Below are 7,495 nucleotides of genomic sequence, written 5' to 3'. Positions count from 1 at the left end.
ACTAACACTATAAATCCTAACTAAATCTATCTAGCCGCAGTCCCTTAGCAAGACACACGCTTCCTGGCTGTCCACTTGATCTTGTAATATACTCTTTTAGATCCACTTCAAAAAAATTCTCTCTTTAGTCAAAACTAAAGCAAGAAACCAATATCATACGAGTGTTAGTAGGGTTACCTACTCAAGTCCTTGTGTCTCTGATAGCACCGCCAATGTTGCGAGAGCAAATCACACCACCTTTAAACTGCATGTAGCACTACCTAGATCAACATAATGTCAATCAAGGATACATATGACATGATAGGTTCCCGGAAGCAATCTCTATTGCTTGTCAGGCTGAGACCGTTTCACATATACAACACTCTAGAAGGCCAACTAAGCCACAATCAAGAATCTCACTGCTATTAACTACAACACCAGACCCACATACACACAAACTGAAGGAAACTCACCAAACCATACAAGAATTGTACTATAATTAAGGAACAACATGCCCTCACTAGGATACACTTGTCCCAAAGCCTCTACACTAAATATCCTCACTCCAAAGCCATATGTGTAAAACGCACATGAAGACAGAGGAGAATTTCAAAAGTGCTCTAACTAAAATTTATGAGTACCTATGTGTAGCTTATGTTTCCACGATTCTAATGACTACTTGCACGCAAAAAGTAGACATTGTCTGATACACTTACAACCACAAAAAGCTTGTAGATGCCTTAGTACATGTGCTTTGTTTCACATGGAATGCTTGGCGTTGTTGCGTAGTTCTCTCTAAGTCTATGACAATGGTGCAGTCGGATCTCTAATGCGATGAAAAAGAAGAAGTAGCTTCATGATGAATCTCACATCCTTTCTATTTCTCTCTTACACACAGTCGATGACAGCTCAAAACTTTGATTAAGATAAATTCCTCTTTACAAAATGACCTAGGTACCTTATATATTTAGGCTACCATAGGTTAAACCAAAAATAGAGTTCAATGGGTCAAATGGCTTTGTATTTTCAATCTAAAAGTGCCACCGCACCACAGCTTCTACAACTAGAAGAGCTATTGATTGCAAATGATTTATACCATAATCTGCATCATTTCCTAATTCTCAAAAGACTTTGGTACAAAAAGTGAGTTATGTCATATTGTTGACTCATGGGCCAACATTACCAACACCAAAACCTACAAAAGTCATAGTCGCGTAGGTGAGTAACCGCAATAGAAGCCACCTCTCAACTTCACCAAAAGTGACAAATGAGGAGCCATTTTGATCCTCCTAAGTCCTATTTACCACTTTACATGCTTAGTCTCAGTTAAATCACTAGCAAAAACTCAACACAAGCACTTAAACACACTAGGCAACCTAGAGCTAAAATCGCTCATTGGGTCGCGCGTGCGTGCACACACACACACACTCACACACATTATCGAGTTAGCAAACAGTGGTCAGATTATCATATAATTTAGTAGCCCTCTAAATATAGGATGCCATAAATTCCCTCTCAAGTCTGATAATAGACACACACATTCCTAGCTTAACAACATAACACACGTCTACATCCTATTGGTTCAAGGTATGCATGGATACTCACATCCTTAGTACTATCAGTAAGACGTCGTTACCTCAAGGGGTTCACTATGTGTAAAACTACCATATCACGTGCGTTCAAGACATGTTTGTAAAACCCCTTATCTGTGAATTTTGCTAAGAATATAATGTACCCTTTTCTTTTAAAATCTGTAAGTTTTTTTCAAATTTGAAAAAATAATACCCTTTTGTATATAAATTACTGTAAGTTTCAAGAACTTTAAATACCCTTCTAATGAACTCATGTGATATGTTACATTTTTATTACGTGACCTCCCCGGGGTCGTTACACACCTTCAAGGACAATTTCGGACAAAAAGATAGTACAGAAAAAGACCATGCTTTTCGTTATGAAAAGCTGGATGGAGCACTTGTCAGGTAGGTGCATTTTCACCTACTTAGAACCTTTTATGCATTTACTAATACATACTAAAAGCTAAATAAAGAGAGAAGAGGATATAACATAATAGGATTCCTTGTTCATTTTCATCTAGTTTGAAAATGTTATAAAAAAATTATAATATGGGAAGCATGAATGAATATCCTCATGTGACGGTCTCCAAATAGAGATGGTTATTAGCTTTGATATATTCAAAAATCAAGATAGACTCTTTTGTATGATAATACTTTGGTCTCTGATAAAATCAGGTTGTTTCATATCCTTGGATCAGTGGTCCATACATAATGAGTAGTCATGTAGTGAATTGGGATATTCTTATTGGATCTTTAGAATCTTGTTCAAAGTACTAACACGCTAATACCATAATTTTATTAGGATGGCTATACATGCTAGTAGAATGCGATGTCATGATGATTTTGATACATGAAATATCGGTTTTCTCTATTAAGGAAGCCTCAGACCTCCCATGGAGGGTCTCAATGTAGGTATTCTCTGTGCTATGGAAGCCTCAAATCTCCCATGGAGGGTCTCAATTTGAGATGGAATATACGGGTTTTTTTTGAAAAATTTCCTAGAATACAAACAAGACTATGCCCGATTTTTTCCAATTACGGTCAGCATACTTTATAGACTGTGGACTTAGTAGGAGTAAGTAGAATATGTGAGATTTTTTTATTTGATTTAGTAGACATCTCAAAACATGGTACAATTGTTTATGGGAACTTGATAAGGGTTGCTCCTAGTACAAATAAAATAATGCACGTATTTGTTTTCTATTTGAATCACAGATCAAGGTTGACTCTTTTGTAGGATACTACTTGGGTCCTTGAAAAAACTAGGTTTTTGTGTTAATAATCAAATCCTTAGATTGGTGGTCCATACATTACAGTAGACATATAGGAAACTGGGATATGCATACTAACCTCTGGAAAACTTTTTGAATGTCAAACACGATAACACTAGAGATTTTGTAGGATGGGTCTATGAGCGAGTAGAAATGCGATGTGTTACTAGTTTTTATACATGGAATATCGTTTTTTTCTATTAATGAAGCCGTAAACCTCTTTTGGAGGGTCTCGCTGAGAGATGGCATTAACTGGGGTTTTGAAAATTTAATCAAATCATAAGCAAGATGATGGACGAGTTTGGTTAGGTTGTCTATATTTATCTTTAATCCAAAAATATATAGATGTGTGTATCAGGTTTGGTTGTAGATACTATCATTTTTTCATTGGAAAAACTTGGTGAATATTGGATACTTGTGACCTTATAATCAGAGTTTAGCTTATTTGAAAGTTCAACTAAATGGTCAATCCTTAGGGTAAGATGTAGACTAGGTCTACAAGTGTGACATGGATAGCAACTAGGTCAAGTGTTGACACTTGCAACACACACAAACATAGCCAGTTCTAGCTGAATGTTTTTGTATGGATGCAGGTAACAGCTAGATCCTTCTCCTTGTAGATGTAGTGGAGGCTAATACCAAGGGATAGACACAAATAGTTACATCTACAAGATGTCATTTTGTAATGTTCGAAGATCAAAGGTTTAATTTAAATGACTATATTGTTTATCAAATGCAGACTGTTGGTCACATACATGAAATGTTTATTCATTTTTACTTTTTTCTTTATGGTATGATTATTTAATATATTACTTAATGCAATTTTCTAAGTATGGTTTAGTAATGAGGGGATTTCCATACATAAATACACACACTCTCTCTCCCTACTAGTCTTTGGCTGGACTAGTCCCATACTTAGCAAATGTAATTAACTAATATATTAAATAATAATATACCTACTCTAATTTATCTTGAACTTAATCAAATGGTTGTTGTCAGGATATAGGTATTCACCCTAAAAATTGGAGTGTTTTTTTAATAATTATTTCTAATTTGATACTCCAATTTATCTTGACTTTAATCAGAAAATTTCCATCAGCATATGGGTATTAGAACCCTGAGAATGGGAGTATAATTAGGGGTACCTATCCCTGGACCAACCCTACAGACAATGGTCGAACTTCACTTGATCTTTGTCTTGCAAGATTGGAATATATTACAGTAACCAACATAACGACAGTTGGTTCACAAATCCGGTTGACATATTGACCAAAAACATGAGATTCCAGGTACTTATATTTCATATTTCGCATATTCTCCTCCTTGGAGGACCCTTTGACTAGAAAACAATTTGATATCCTTGTATCAAACACCTTTCAACACATCACAAATGACTGATATATAAACACTGAATCCAATTACTACAATTGGTGGGGGATAGATCCACTCGGTGGACTATCCTCAACCGTGTGGATCTTTCCTCTGGGATGGGGGAGGGCCACACACACACACACACACATTATTGGGTTAACAGGCAGTGGCCGCATTATCATATAAATTAGTGGCACTCTAAATATAGGATGCCTTAGACTCCCTCTCAAGTCTGATAATAGACACGCACATCCTAACTTGAAAACACAACACACGTCTACATCCTATTGGTCCAAGGTATGCATGGATGCTCACATGCTTAGTACTATCCGTAAGGTGGTTGTTACACACCTTCAGGGTCATTATCTCATCCAGCATTATCTTGGTTGTAGCACTCATATTTACTCAGAAGGTTATGATTTCTCTTTACTAATAGCCGAGTCCCCACTTGTTGACCTTGAATTACCTTAGCGCTCATACACATATGGATACATTACTGGCAGCTAGCTGGCTTACATAAGGGTCTATATCCTTGGGAAGGATTTATGTGGTTTTGCATATTACATTGTACCAACCACACAAATATCTTCACATGAACCCTCATAACTCGTTCTCGTATTTCCTCTGTTGGCCTCAAAACAGCGCATGATATATTTGATTTGATCTGACTCTCAAGTGTGCATGGAGTTTTCTATTTAAACTTGCTAGGCCTCACTATGAGCTTGCGTAGGCAGATCCACTCAACACACACGCACACACACGATTGCAAGGGAGGCCCCTCTCGGATTGTAGATTTGCTGCATGGTGCATACGTACTGAGAACCCGAGGTCAACTACCCTATCAAAGACATTGATGTCTAGCTTGGCGATGCACTTGGTGTATGAGATCTTCTCCCCTTGTGGTTTTCACCCACCATATATGTAGGTATGTAATCGTATATAATTTGTTTTTCTATACTTGGTCGATGCACCATTGCTATATCTCTCGAGCATATTACAAACACACACATATTCACTTTGAGTTTTACCAAACACCGAGCAAGTTTTTTTGAGCAAACAATAAACCGAGCATATTCCACCAAAATAATAGCCATTGTCCAAATTTGTACCTTTTTTTGTGGGCACCAGTTGCCCTAGTAGAAATTGTTCATTCATTTTTCTTCCAAAAACAATTCAAATTTCGGAACGATACATCAAGATGTTGAAGTTGATCCACAATTATAATATGATGTGCCTCTCCAAGCATGTGGAGCCTATCTATTATTTTTGTGGCCTTATTGACTCTCTCTCTCTCTCTCTCTCTCTCTCTCTCTCTCTCTCTCTCTCTCTCTCTCTCATGTGCCTCCTAGAAAGGGGAATGTGTTGACAAGGGTGTGTACTACTATGGTGGCAAAGTACAACTCTGGCTAGTACCCTTCTCTTTGCGAACAAGTATGTGAAGCTGAGGCATAGTTGGATGCTAGTATCCTAGTGATTTCCTTAGAAAGGACTCATCATTAACAGAATTTTTTAGTAGGGCAAAATAGGAGATATGCATGCATGATTTTACATAAACTTCAAGACATAGAATCTAATGAGGATGATGACATTTTTTTGGGAAAATACCAAAATATGTGTCTAATTTATTGAAAATTCCCAAAGTACCCCTCAAATTTCAAAAATTCCTAATATACCCTTGTATCATTTGAGATGGGTTAGCCTTGATTTTTGCATATACTTATATTTATGACAATGAAGAGTTATTTTTAAGTTTTCTAAAGGAAACTATTTATTAATGCGGTCACAAGTAGAGACATCCATGTCTAAAAAAGATGAGCAATATATTTCATCTGAAGAGACCACAATACCTTATCAAATCCTAGTTAAATCGTCTTCTTTTGAGAAAGAACCAATTTTCCTATGAAAAGTTGCAAAAAAACTTCAAAATTTTGTTTTTTGAGATGTTTACTAGGTTTAAAAATGTCATGGGCGGTCATGACAAGAAAACATTGTTGGACAAAAATGTTGTTTCCAGCCCATATAAATTTCCAAGCAAGGTGTACATTGGGAAATTTGGAGAAATTGCAGGGTATTTTGGGAATTTTTGGTGGTGTATATTGGGAAGTTTGGAAATTAGAGGGGTATTTTGGGAATAACCACAAATTAGAGGGGCATTTTGGTAACTGGAGATTGGAGGCGTGAACCCTCTCTCTCTCTCTCTCTCTCTCTCTCTCTCCTCGAAGCGGGAAGCGTACTCTCTCACACAGCTCTGGCAGATACATAGGGGCCGATAAGTCTCTCTTAGCTTCTCCCTCCCCCTCTCTCTCTCTCTCTCTCGTTTTGGTTTGAAAATTCGACCTTCGAAGACCTTTGCATGGAATACTAATTGTACAACAGCATACAAAGACGCCAGAAGCTAAGCTCTTCTGAAAGAAATTTGAAGGGAATAACCCCTCCATAACAAGCCTCTCATTATTTCGCACTCGATGCGGCTGACAAAACTCCCTCAATGCGCTTGATCAAATCTGGTGCTGATAGAGCCCCCTCCAATCTGTCAATTGGCTGGCCATTCTGCAAAAGAATGATTGTTGGAAGAGCTTGTACACCATATCTGCTGGCAATAGTCGGATATTTCTCTGAATCGAACTTCACAATACGAAGCTTGTCTTCCAAAGCACGGCCAACGTCATCTAAAATAGGAACCACAAATTGGCAAGGTCCACACCAGTAGCAAATCATCAAAACTGGAGTATGTCTTTTTAGCAGACTGGATCCAAGAAGAATGAGACGCCCAGACGAGGGAAAGAAATCAGGAAGACTTGTTGCAAAGCTGCTTTTGCAAATAGAAGAAAGGGGTCGAGCACCAGCATCTTCCACCTGCAAGCAAGCCTACGCGAGAGGGCGGCAGGCAAAGCTCACCACACAAGTGCGAGGAGGAGCATAGGCTTGGGGAAGCTGCACGGACACGAAGCTCTCTCTAATGAAAAATGAAGGGCAATGTGTGTAACGCTTCCATGGTGGTGAGCTCGCCAATTCTCTCTCTCTCTCTCTCTCTCTCTCTCTCTCTCTCTCTGTGTGTGTGTGTGTGTGTGTGTGCGCGTTGGGCTAATACGCAGCGGAGATGCCAGTGAAGGCGTGCTGCAGGCAGGGAAGATGACGACAAAGCCGTTTTTTTTATAAAATGATCTATCTCTACCTGGATTGCTGTTGTAACCAGTCCCCGCAGGCGCGGAATGGTTGCAACAACAAACCAAGGAGGCACTGTTCGGGAAAAATCATTTTTCTAAACATACAAAATTCCTTTCCTTGAATCTGCCAAAA

General features: G+C 38.3%; 1 pseudogene; it reads right to left on the bottom strand.

The window, feature by feature from the left end:
- Positions 1-6,646: 6,646 nt before the first annotated feature.
- Positions 6,647-7,190, bottom strand: LOC147428030 (thioredoxin Y, chloroplastic pseudogene; annotated as a pseudogene).
- Between the last annotated feature and the right edge of the window lie 305 nt (positions 7,191-7,495).

This window comes from Adiantum capillus-veneris, chromosome 23 (assembly GCF_014529385.1).
Source record: "Adiantum capillus-veneris isolate H3 chromosome 23, ASM1452938v2, whole genome shotgun sequence".
Lineage (NCBI taxonomy): Eukaryota > Viridiplantae > Streptophyta > Polypodiopsida > Polypodiales > Pteridaceae > Adiantum > Adiantum capillus-veneris.
This window is presented reverse-complemented; position numbering and strand designations above follow the sequence as displayed.